Source organism: Bubalus kerabau, chromosome 5, assembly GCF_029407905.1.
Source record: "Bubalus kerabau isolate K-KA32 ecotype Philippines breed swamp buffalo chromosome 5, PCC_UOA_SB_1v2, whole genome shotgun sequence".
Lineage (NCBI taxonomy): Eukaryota > Metazoa > Chordata > Mammalia > Artiodactyla > Bovidae > Bubalus > Bubalus kerabau.
This window is the reverse complement of record NC_073628.1, coordinates 24,333,817-24,346,992: the sequence shown is the minus strand read 5'-3', so window position 1 is coordinate 24,346,992 and position 13,176 is coordinate 24,333,817. Positions and strand designations below refer to the sequence as shown.

The window sequence follows — 13,176 nt, the reverse complement described above, 5'->3', positions numbered from 1 at the left end:
AAGGACAAGCTGGAATCAAGATTGCCAGGAGAAATATCAATAACCTCAGATATGCAGATGACATCATCCTTATGACAGAAAGTGAAGAGGAACTAAAAAGCCTCTTGATGAAAGTGAAAGAGGAGAGTGAAAAAGTTGGCTTAAAGCTCAACATTCAGAAAATGAAGATGATGGCATCTGGTCCCATCACTTCATGGGAAATAGGTGGAGAAACAGTGTCAGACTTTATTTTGGGGGGCTCCAAAATCACTGCAGATGGTGGCTGCAGCCATGAAATTAAAAGATGCTTACTCCTTGGAAGGAAAGTTATGACCAACCTAGATAGCATATTGAAAAGCAGAGACATTACTTTGCCAACAAATGTCCATCTAGTCAAGGCTATGGTCTTTCCAGTAGTCATGTATGGGTGTGAGAGTTAAACTGTGAAGAAAGCTGAGTGCCGAAGAATTGATGTTTTTGAACTGTGGTGTTGGAGAAGACTCTTGAGATTCCCATGGACTGCAAGGAGATCCAACCAGTCCATTCTAAAGGAGATCAGTCCTGGGTGTTCTTTGGAAGGACTGATGCTAAAGGTGAAACTCCAGTACTTTGGCCACCTCATGCGAAGAGGTGACTCATTGGAAAAGACTCTGATGCTGGGAGGGATTGGGGGCAGGAGGAGAAGGGGACGACAGAGGATGAGATAGCTGGATGTCATCACCGACCTGATGGACATGAGTTTGAGTGAACTCCGGGAGTTGGTGATGGACAGGGAGGCCTGGTGTGCTGCAATTCATGGGGTCGCAAACAGTCGGACACGACTGAGCGACTGATCTGATCTGATAGGGTCTTGGAGTCAGTGCTCCCACTCCAAAGGCGCAGGGCTTGATCTCTGGTCAGGAATGAAGATTCCACTAGTGGTTTGCTATGTAATTAAGTGAGATTAAAACAAACAACCAAAAAATGAGAAACCAAAGACAAATCCCAGACAAGTGGCAGTTAAAAAATCAGGCAAATAATAATTTTTTTTTTTAATATATGGAACACTTCACTACTTTGCAAGCCATCCTAGCACAATGGCCATGCTATCTTCTCTGTAAGGTTCCAATTTTAGTATATGAGCTACTGAAGCGAGCACTGAAGATTGAATTTTAAGCCAGCTATTAGACTCTCCTTCTTCAATTTCATCAAAAGTCTCTTTTAGTTCTCTAGCTTTTTGATGATCCAACAGATGTTGGTAATTTGATCTCTGGTTCCTCTGCCTTTTCCAAATCCAGCTTGAACATCTGGAAGTTCACAGTTCACATACAGTTGAAGCCTGGCTTGGAGAATTTTGAGTATTAGTTTACTAGCATGTGAGATCAGTTCAATTGCACAGTAGTTTGAAGATTCTTTGGCCTTGCCTTTCTTTGGGGTTGGAATGAAAACTGACCTTTTCCAGTCCTGTGGCCACTGCTGAGTCTTCCAAATTTGATGGCATATTGAGTGCAGCACTTTCATAGCATCATCTTTTAGGATTGAAATACTGGAATTTCAAACTGAATTTCAACTGGAATTCCATCACCTCCACTAGCTTTGCTCATCATGAAGCTTCCTAAAGCCCACTTGACTTCGCATTCCAGGATGTCTGGCTCTAGGTGAGTGATCATACCATCGTGATTATCTGGGTAATGAAAATCTTTTTGTATAGTTCTTCTGTGTATTCTTGCCACCTGTTATTAATATCTTCTGCTTCTGTTAGGTCCATACTGTTTCTGTCCTCTATTGTGCCTATCCTTGCATGAAATTTTCCCTTAGTATCTCGAATTTTCTTGAAGAAAACTCTGGTCTTTCCCATTCTATTGTTTTCCTCTATTTCTTTGCACTGATCACTGAGGAAGACTTTCTTAGCTCTCCTTGATATTCTTTGGAACTATGCATTCAGATACTTATGTCTTTCCTTTTCTCCTTTGCCTTTAGCTACTCTTCTTTTCTCAGCTATTTGAAAGACCACCTCAGACAACCATTTTACCTTTTTGCATTTCTTTTTCTTGGGTACTTTTTTTGACCACTGCCTCTTGTTCAGTGTCATGAACCTCTATCCAAAGTTCTTCAGGCACTCTGTGTATTAGATCTAATCCCATGAAATGATTTGTCACTTCCACTGTATAATAGTAAGGGATTTGATTTAGGTCATACCTGAATGGCCTAGTGGTTTTCCCTACTTTCTTCAACTTAAGTCTGAATTTGGCAATAAGGAGTTCATGATCTGAGCCACTGTCAGCTCCTGGTCTTGTTTTTGCTGACTGTATAGAGCTTCTCCATCTTTGGCTGCAAAGAATATAATCAATCTGATTTCAGTGTTGACCATCTGGTGATGTCCATGTGTAGGGTCTTCTCTTGTGTTGTTGGAAGAGGGTGTTTGCTATGACCAGTGCATTCTTTTGGCAAATATCTGTTAGCCTTGGGCCTGCTTCATTCTGTATTCCAAGGCCAAATCTGCCTGTTACTCCAGGTGTTTCTTGACTTCCTACTTCTGCATTCCAGTCCCCTATAATGAAAAGGACATCTTTTTGGGATGTTAGTTCTAGAAGGTCTTGTAGGTCTTCATAGAACCATTCAACTTCAGCTTCTCCAGCATTACTGCTTGGGGCATGACTTGGAATACTGTGATATTGAGTGGTTTGCCTTGGAAACGAACAAGATCATTCTGTAATTTTTTAGATTGCATCCAAGTACTGCATTTTGGACTCTTTTCATGACTATGAGGGCTATTCCAGTTCTTGTAAGGGATTCTTGCCAGCAGTAATAGATATAATGGTCATCCGAGTTATATTCACCTATCCCAGTCCATTTTACTTCACTGATTACTAAAATGTCTATGTTCACTCTTGCCATCTCCTGTTTGACCACTGCCAATTTACCTTGATTCATGGACCTAGCATTCCAGGTTCCTATGCATTATTGTTCTTTATAGCATCAGACTTCACTTCCATCACCAGTCACATCCACAACTGGGCACTGTTTTGACTTTGGCTCTGTCTTTTCATTCTTTCTGGAGTTATTTCTCCACTCTTCTCCAGTAGCATATTGAGCACCTACCAACCTGGGGAGTTCATCTTCAAGTGTCATATCTTTTTGTCTTTTCGTACTGTTCATGGGGTTCTCGACCCAAGAATACTGAAGTGGTTTGCCTTTCTCTTCTGCCATGGACTACGTTTTGTCAGAACTCTTCACCGTTTTCTCAAAGGCTATAACAATTCCATTATCACAGGGAATAAATGAAACATTTATGTCTTCTCCAAATATTTCTGAATTGCATTTCTCTATTATTCAAATTGAGAATCTTTTCATTAATTTCTAAATCAACCTGGGGACTAGCAGAACACCTGTTCACAATCAAGGCTGTAAAGAGACATCCACATGGAGTCTGGTTGGAATGTAAACCAATGCAGCCATTATGTGACATATTATGGAGGCTCCTCAAAAAAGTAAAAATATAACCACTGTTCAGTTCTGTTCAGTTGCTCAGACATGTCTGACTCTTTGCGACCCCATGAACCCCAGCACGCCAGGCATCCCTGTCCATCACCAACTACCAGAGTCCACCCAAACTCATGTCCATTGAGTCAGTGATGCCATCCAACCATCTCATCCTCTGTCGTTCCCTTCTCCTCCTGCCCTCAATCTTTCCCAGCATCAGGGTCTTTTCCAATGAGTCAGCTCTTCGCTTCAGGTGGCCAAAGTATTGCAGTTTCAGCTTCAACATCAGTCCTTCCAATGAACACCCAGGACTGACCTCCTTTAGGATGAACTGGTTGGATCTTCTTGCAGTCCAAGGGACTCTGAAGAGTCTTCTCCAACACCACAGTTCAAAAGCATCAATTTCTTCACAGTCATACTCTCACATCCATACATGACCACTGGAAATACCATAACCTTGACTAGACGGACCTTTGTTGGCAAAGTAATGTCTCTGCTTTTTAATATGCTACCTAGGTTGGTCATAACTTTCCATCCAAGGAGTAAGCATCTTTTAATTTCATGGCTGCAATCACCATCTGCAGTGATTTTGGAGCCCAAAAAAATAAAGTCTGACACTCTTTCCACTGTTTCCCCATCTATTTGCCATGAAGTGATGGGACCGGATGCCATGATCTTAGTTTTCTGAAATGTTGAGCTTTAAGCCAACTTTTTCACTCTCCACTTTCACTTTCAAGAGGCTTTTGAGTTCCTCTTCACTTTCTGCCATAAGGGTGGTGTCATCTGCATATCTGAGGTGATTGATATTTCTCCCAGCAATCTTGATTCCAGCCTATGCTTCTTCCAGCCCAGTGTTTCTCATGATGTACTCTGCATATAAGTTAAATAAGCAGGGTGACAATATACAGCCTTGACGTACTCCTTTTCCTATTTGGAACCAGTCTGTTGTTCCATGTCCAGTTCTAACTGTTGCTTCCTGACCTGCATACAGGTTTCTCAAGAGGCAGGTCAGGTGGTCTGGTACGCCCATGTCTTTCAGAATTTTCCACAGTTTATTGTGAACCACACAGTCAAAGGCTTTGGCTATACTTGTTACTTGCAGTTAAATTCAATTTCTTCCTAATGTACTATTGTCCACTAATTTACTTAGGATATATTTTGACAAAAAAAATTAAATTTAACTCAGTAAAACATGACTACATTTATATTTATTTTATATATATACATAAAATTAGGCTCAGGTGGTAAAGAATCTGTCTGCAATGTGGGAGACCCAGGTTCAGTCCCTGGGTCAGGAAGAGCCCCTGGAGAAGCAAATGGCTAACCACGCCAGTATATTTGCCTGGAGAATTCCATGGACAGAGGCGCTTGGCTGGCTATAGTCCATGGAGTTGAAGAGAGTCAGACATGAATGAACGACTAACACAACATTTACACAACAACAACATCCTGTATATCACATCTATGACACCACCACCTTGATTAGAGAACCATAGTCTGTTACTGTTACTGCTAAGTCACTTCAGTCATGTCCGACTCTGTGCAACCCCATAGACGGCAGCCCACCAGGGTCCCCCGTCCCTGGGAATCTCCAGGCAAGAACACTGGAGTGGGTTGCCATTTCCTTCTCCAATGCATAAAAGTGAAAAGTGAAAATGAAGTTGCTTAGTCGTGTCCGACCCTCAGCAACCCCATGGACTGCAGCCTACCAGGCTCCTCCCTCCATGGGCTTTTCCAGGCAAGAGTACTGGAGTGGGGTGCCATTGCCTTCTCCGGGGTTACTGTGAGGATCTCTTAAAATGCACGGTTAATTTGACTCACTTTAAAATATTCTGAAGTGAGTGAAAATATTCTAGTAGAATAATTCCTTTAACTGCCTTTAATAATTCCTTTTTAAAATAATGACAAATTTTTCTAACAACCTTTAATGATTCCAAACAATTAATTAATAATTCCTTTTAAAATTAATGACATATTTTTCTTTTGAAATTTGAGGAAAATGTATGGTCATTTTTGTTGTTCAGCCCCTCAGTAATATCCGACTCTTTGCAACCCCACGGACTGCAGCACGTCAGGCTTCCCGGTCCTTCACTAGTTCCCAGAGCTTGCTCAAACTCATGTTCATTGAGTGGATGATACCGTCCAACAATCTCATCCTCTCTTGCCCCTCTCCACCTGCCCTCAATCTTTCTTAGGATCAGGGTTTTTTCAAGTGAGTTGGCTCTTCACATCAGGTGGTCAAATTATTGGAACTTCAGGTTTAGGATCAGTCCTTCCAAGGAATATTCAGGGTTTATTTCCTTTAAGATTGACTGGTTTGATATTGCTGTCCAAGGAACTCTGGTCATAAAACAGATAATCAAATGTCAGGAGCAATGCTGATTATGTAAGGTGAATGTTATAATTCATTTCTGTGCAAGATACTATTCTATTGTGTTGCATTATCAAAATCTGTCATTTATCAGTCTCTTACATGGTCATTTTAATGTCTGTCAAATACAGCATATTGCAACACATTACCAGGGACTCAGTGGGTAAAAAAAAAAAATTGCTGTTGTTGGGTTTTTATCTAAGCAAATTAATGTCTGAAGCAATAACTATACCTTCTGGTTAGATTCAGTAAGTACTTCTCACTCAGTCTGGGAGCTGGAGCAGGAACCATCTACCTGAACGTGCTTGAAAAGATTAAAAGTGGGCTGCACACCATGCAATAATAGACAGTGATCTCATCAAATACAAGACTTGAAGACACTGTGTGTGTGTGTGTGTGTGTGTGTGTGTGTGTGTAATCCCTGTAAAGGAAAAATAGAGGATGAAATTCAATATAGTGCAGTTTCAGGAAATAAACCGATAAACAACTTAAAATTCCTTTTACTTCTCGTTTCCATCAACCCTTAACCACAGTGACCCTTATCACACTCATTCCAAACCTGATCTTGAGTAATTAATAATATCAGCTCTCTCAGAGAACATTTACGTTGAACAAATTTGGGATGTAACCAGGGAATTTTCTTTCTGCTCTTTAACTTGGAGGACCATTTTCTGTTAAACTTACAAACATGAAGTTTTCACAATGTCTCAGGTACAGCTCTGTCCTTTCACAGCAGCAAAGGGGAATCCCATGGCTTATCAGCTGTGGCAACTTCAATAGAGCCATTCTGAGAGGGTAACAGGAAGGCCAGGTGTCTCCAAATGGAGGAAATAGGGTGCAAGTGTCAGACATTTTTTTCTCTCCTTCTTAAGCAGCAGCTGTTGCTCCTGCTAAGTCGCTTCAGTCATTTCCAACTCTGTGCGACCCAATAGACGGCAGCCCACCAGGCTCCTCCCTCCCTGGGATTCTCCAGGCAAGAATACTGGAGTGGGTTGCCATTTCCTTCTCCACTCTTAAGCAGCAGGTGGAAACAAACTATAAATGTTAGATGTTTTTCCCCTTCTCTATACAAATTTTAAAAGAGGTTTCTTTTAAAGTTCTGTGTTGCCATGATGACACCTGGTTCCACCTGAACTTTTCTTAAGCCTTGACTTAACCAGTGCATTTTTCTATGGAAATGTTTATTTTAATATATGTTAATGAACTATGTGTTTGCTATGACCAGTGCATTTTCTTGGCAAAGCTCTATTAGTCTTTGCCCTGCTTCATTCCGTATTCCAAGGCCAAATTGGCCTGTTACTCCAGGTGTTTCTTGACTTCCTACTTTTGCATTCCAGTCCCCTATAACGAAAAGGACATCTTTTTTGGGTGTTAGTTCTAAAAGGTCTTGTAGGTCTTCAAAGAACCGTTCAACTTCAGCTTCTTCAGCGTTACTGGTTGGGGCATAGACTTGGATTACTGTGATATTGAATGGTTTGCCTTGGAAACGAACAGAGATCATTCTGTCATTTTTGAGATTGCATCCAAGTTCTGCATTTCGAACTCTTTTGTTGACCATGATGGCTACTCCATTTCTTCTGAGGGATTCCTGCCTGCAGTAGTAGATATAATGTTCATCTGAGTTAAATTCACCCATTCCAGTCTATTTGAGTTCCCTGATTCCTAAAATGTCGACGTTCACTCTTGCCATCTCTTGTTTGACCACTTCCAATTTGCCTTGATTCATGGACCTGACATTCCAGGTTCCTATGCAATATTTCTCTTTACAGCATCGGACCTTGCTTCTATCACCAGTCACATCCAAAACTGGGTATTGTTTTTGCTTTGGCTCCATCCCTTCATTCCTTCTGGAGTTATTTCTCCACTGATCTCCAGTCGCATATTGGGCACCTACTGACCTGGGGAGTTCCTTTTTAGTATCCTATCATTTTGCCTTTTCATACTGTTCATGGGGTTGTCAAGGCAAGAATACTGAAGAATACCAGAGACATTACTTTGCCAACAAAGGTCCATCTAGTCAAGGCTATGGTTTTTCCAGTGGTCATATATGGATGTGAGAGTTGGACTGTGAAGAAAGCTGAGCACCGAAGAATTGATGCTTTTGAAATGTGTTGGAGAAGACTCTTGAGAGTCCCTTGGACTGCAAGGAGATCCAACCAGTCCATTCTGAAGGAGATCAGCCCTGGGATTTCTTTGGAAGGAATGATGCTAAAGGTGAAACTCCAGTATTTGCCATTCCCTTCTCCAGTGGACCACATTCTGTCAGACCTCTCCACCATGACCTGCCCGTCTTGGGGGGTCCCATGGGCATGGCTTAGTTTCATTGAGTTAGACAAGCTATGATCCTAGTGTGATTAGATTGACTAGTTTTCTGTGAGTATGGTTTCAGTGTGTCTGCCCTCTGATGCCCTCTTGCAACACCTACCATTTCACTTGGGTTTCTCTTACCTTGGACATGGGGTATCTCTTCACGGCTGCTCCAGCCAAGCGCAGCTGCTGCTCCTTACCTTGGACGAAGGGTATCTCCTCACCGCCGCCCCTTCTGACCTTGAACGTGGAATAGCTCCTCTAGGCCCTCCTGCGCCTGCGCAGCCACCACTCCTTGGAGGTGGGGTTGCTCCTTCCAGCCGCCTCCCCTGGCCTCCGGCATGGGGTAGCTCCTCTTGGCCGTTCTTGTGCCGTCGCAGCCTGGCACTCTCGGCTGGTGCCCCTGACGTCGGACGTAGGGTAACTCCTACGTTACCAAGAGGTAACTCCTCTTGGCTGCCTCCTTTCGGGCATGGGGTCCTCCCGGTTTCTGCCCCTGACCTCGGACGTGGGGTACCTCCTCTCAGCCGTGCTAAGTGCGCCAGTCGCAGCCGCCCACGCTAAATGTGCCCGTCGCATGGAACAACACTGGTTCCAAATAGGAAAAGGAGTATGTCAAGGCTGTATATTGTCACCCTGCTTATTTAACTTATATGCAGAGTACATCATGAGAAACGCTGGGCTGGACGAAGCACAAGCTGGAATCAAGATTGCCGGGAGAAATACCAATAACCTCAGATATGCAGATGACACCACCCTTATGGCAGAAGGTGAAGAGGAACTCAAAAGCCTCTTGATAAAGGTGAAAGAGGAGGGTGAAAAAGTTGGCTTAAAACTAAACATTCAGAAAACAAAGATCATGGCATCTTGTCCCATCACTTCATGGGAAATAGATGGGGAAACAGTGGAAACAGTGTCAGACTTTATTTTGGGGGGCTCCAAAATCACTACAGATGGTGACTGCAGCCATGAAATTAAAAGACGCTTACTCCTTGGAAGGAAAGCTATGACCAACCTAGATAGCATATTCAAAAGCAGAGACATTACTTTGCCAACAAAGGTCCATCTAGTCAAGGCTATGGTTTTTTCCAGTAGTCGTGTATGGATGTGAGAGTTGGACTGTGAAGAAGGCTGAGCACCAAAGAATTGATGCTTTTGAACTGTGGTGTTGGAGAAGACTCTTGAGAGTCCCTTGGACTGCAAGGAGATCCAACCAGTCCATTCTGAAGGAGATCAGCCCTGGGATTTCTTTGGAAGGAATGATGCTAAAGGTGAAACTCCAGTACTTTGGCCACCTCATGCAAAGAGTTGACTCATTGGAAAAGACTCTGATGCTGGGAGGGATTGGGGGCAGGAGGAGAAGGGGACGACAGAGGATGAGATGGCTGGATGGCATCACTGACTCAATGGACGTGAGTCTGGGTGAACTCCAGGAGTTGGTGATGGACAGGGAGACCTGGCGTGCTGCGATTCATGGGGTCACAAAGAGTCGGACACGACTGAGCGACTGAACTGAACTGAACTGAATGAACTATATATTTACCCTAGACTCTGTCTTCAAGTGAGTTCACCTAAGACTCAAAACCTACTTCACAAACCAGTATGTTTTACTCATGCAAATGTTCTCTTAAGCTATGTTAATGAGACTGTATTTGCTTGGAAACCTGCCTTTCTTCAAGATTCATGCCAATCATTTTATGGCCCAGGACAACTCACCTTCTGCCAATGTTATCTCAAAATGCATGTTGTGGATGAGGGGACTGGTGCTAGTCTCTGAGTTTTGAGACATTTCCTTTCTCCAATTAGCAGACTGCTAGTAGCTATATAACATCTGGCTAAGACTAGCAGGGTAGCACTCTTTCTGCCCCCTTCTGATGTCTATGTCAGAAGCTTTCTCTATATCCTTAATACTTTAATAAAACTTTATTAAATAAATGCTCTGAGTCATCTAGCCTCATCACTGGCCCTGGATTGAATTCTTCTCCTCTGGAGGCCAAGAATCCCAGAATTTTTAATGGCTCAGGAGCAACCTTTCAATTCCTTCCTTCAAAAGATGTCAGTGTCATTCATATACTGTGTCACAAAAGCAAAAATGATTAAGAAAAACTGCTGTGCATGTGAAATACTGACTTGATTTCCCTCCTTTTGAAGGAAATCTAAATGATAGACAGGCTTATTGTAAATAAAAAGTGCTTAAATTAATAAACTATCAGCAAACTTGCCTCTCTTAAATTTAAATTGCCACCCTTAACTATTACACACTGTATTTTTAAATATATTTATTAATTTTTTCAAATAAGTAAAATATAAAATTAACTGTGAAGACAGTTTATCTTCTCTGAAAATGAACACAATTTCTCTGAATTTTTAGGCTCATGAAATTAAACATTAGTGACCACACTAACCCACCCTTTGTTTTTATTGTTGCTCAGTTGCTAAGTTGTGCCAACTGTTTTGCAACCACACAGAGGAGCCCGCCAGGCTCCTCTGTCCATGACATTCTTCAGACAAGAATACTGGAGTGGGTTGCCATTTCTTCCTTCAGGGTATCTTCCCAACCCAGGGATTGAACTCGAGTCTCCTGCATTGTCAGGTGGTTTCTTTATACTGAGCCACCAGGGAAGTTGTACCTTTGGAAAACCTCAAATATTTATAAAATACCTAATAGAGTGAGTGGATGGAAATATGAAACATTTCCAAATGGCTCAACACATGAACTTGCTTAGACACACATTTGTTATTATAGGGGAAACAAGCTAGAAACAGAAAGTAAAAAAAAAAAAAGGAAACTCCAACCAAGATCAACTATTTTAAATAAATATGATCTTTTCAGTGAAAAAGAAGCATGTTGATATTAGAGGTCAGGAGATAGGAGATGAGTGGTCATTTTAACCATAAAACAGGGATTTAGCCATGCTGAAAAACTAAAAATTTAAAAAAATTCAACATATCAGCTATGCTAAATTTCACAACACCCAAATATTGAGTGGAGATTAGGAAAATGATATATAATAATATTGTTAAAGTATCTTGGAAATTATTTTCATTATATCTTCACATATCATATTGAGGAGTTTTAAGGTAGTATTTTTCCTTTAAAAAAAAATCCAACATGCTTTTCTATAAAGTCAGTGCCAAAATTTAGTGTATTCACCAAAGTTTTTTTCAAGTTATCATTATACTAACCAGCAGGACTTTGAGGCTTAGCACCATAAAATGCATATGGAAGTAGCATTTGGAAGTCCACAGAAACAGGAGTGATTTAGTTGTTCTCAGGCTCTCCAATTCTATTGATTTAACTGCTTCAAAGAAGTCCAATAACTTGAGCTTTCATCCTATCCAGAGAAACCCTGTGAAATCCATAAAATATCTAGGCCCTTCCAGGAAGGAGAGGTGAGTCATAGGTATGGACTTTCTTTATCCATCATTTTTCTTCTCTAAATTCCTATTTCCTCACTGAGTTTCAATGCTCTTAACAATTTTATTACTTGTACCTGCTGCCTTCTTCTTTTCTGGTTCCAAATGTGACCACAGCTTTTTCACTTTCATTTCCCAAAGCACTATTAATTTACAGTCATGTACATCATCAGATCAGATCAGTCACTCAGTCATGTCTGACTCTTTGCAACCCCATGAATGGCAGCATGCCAGGCCTCCCTGTCCATCACCAACTCCCAGAGTTCACTGAGACTCACATCCATCAAGTCAGTGATGCCATCCATCCATCTCATCCTCTGTCGTCCCCTTCTCCTCTTGCCCCCAATCCCTCCCAGCATCAGAGTCTTTTCTAATGAGTCAACATCATAGCTTTATCAAAGACCTATAAACAGTGAAATACATTTACAGTCCTGTACAGAAAGCATACAGATTCACACTATTTGTCTCCTAATGTGCATGAATACTTCCCACACAAGACCTCTTATTTGTTGAACATGTGTCTTGTTGATGTCTGTCATAAGGACATGATTCTGGACTCTTCTCACCCATGCCATATTCTCTTAATAAAAAAAAATCTCAAATTCAATTTTATTAATTTTGCAAAAAAAAAAAAAAAGATCCCTATTTGAGTCAATCATCTTACCAATACACTAGCCCAAAAGGTCTTCTTTACCCACCCAAATCAACCCATGAAACTCTTTGCCTAAACAAGCCAACAATAAAAAAGCAACAAACATCATGAGAGAAATTCATGTATTTCCCTCGAATAAACAAAAGTTAAGCTTCAAATTTAAAATGTCTTCTCATTAATGATCATACTGAAGGAAATAAAGTAGAATTAAGTCGATGTAAGCAGACTACAAAAGTAGCAGACTTGAAATTAGAAGGCTAACAGTTTAGTCTAGATTTTTTCTTTATGAAGCTGTGACATTAAATCATCAACCATTCTGAGCTTCATTTCACCATCTATGAAATAAATATATATGATCTATCACTTGCTGGTTTCATTGAATAAAAGTAAAAAAGAAAACACTTGCCCAAAGAAGCTTGGTGTAAAATATTTAGAGATGCAAAATAAATTTATAATCAACATCTTAATGAAGGCTTCAATCTCTTTTCATCTTTTAAAAGAGACATAGTCTTCCTAGTCAAATAACAGAAAAATGGGAGTAAAAACAGAAAAAACACCTGATACATGCTTCAAAATCATGTGGAAGATACGCACAACTCCAATAAAATGATGCTACTCTAGCGGTATCTAGCTGATTTTCATCATTGCTGTCTCATTATATCAAAGGTATTTCAAATTTGATCACTTGGAGACCATTTTTCTTCAGTAAAAATTAAAACTTTGAAATGAAGCTAGAAAATAACAGTTACATTTATAATTTAATACTATTAGCTAAAAGGAAAACCAGAGGAGATATTTCACAAATCACTTAGGGAAAAAAGAAGTCCAGACAGAAAAATTGGAAATACATTATTACAAGAAGGATTAAATTTTCTTAGGCATGTTATTTTAAAAAATAGAAAAATAAGGCCATGACTAAAAATATTTACTTGAACATACAGAATCTCCTTGTCCTATAACTATATGCGCAGACAGATAATGTCTCTGA

The 13,176-nt window shown here is 40.7% G+C and overlaps 1 non-coding gene across 1 annotated transcript; it reads right to left on the bottom strand.

The window, feature by feature from the left end:
- Nucleotides 1-1,011: 1,011 nt before the first annotated feature.
- Nucleotides 1,012-1,117, bottom strand: LOC129654353 (U6 spliceosomal RNA). The gene has a single exon (XR_008715438.1). It is a non-coding gene; the product is annotated as a U6 spliceosomal RNA (small nuclear RNA).
- Nucleotides 1,118-13,176: the final 12,059 nt, after the last annotated feature.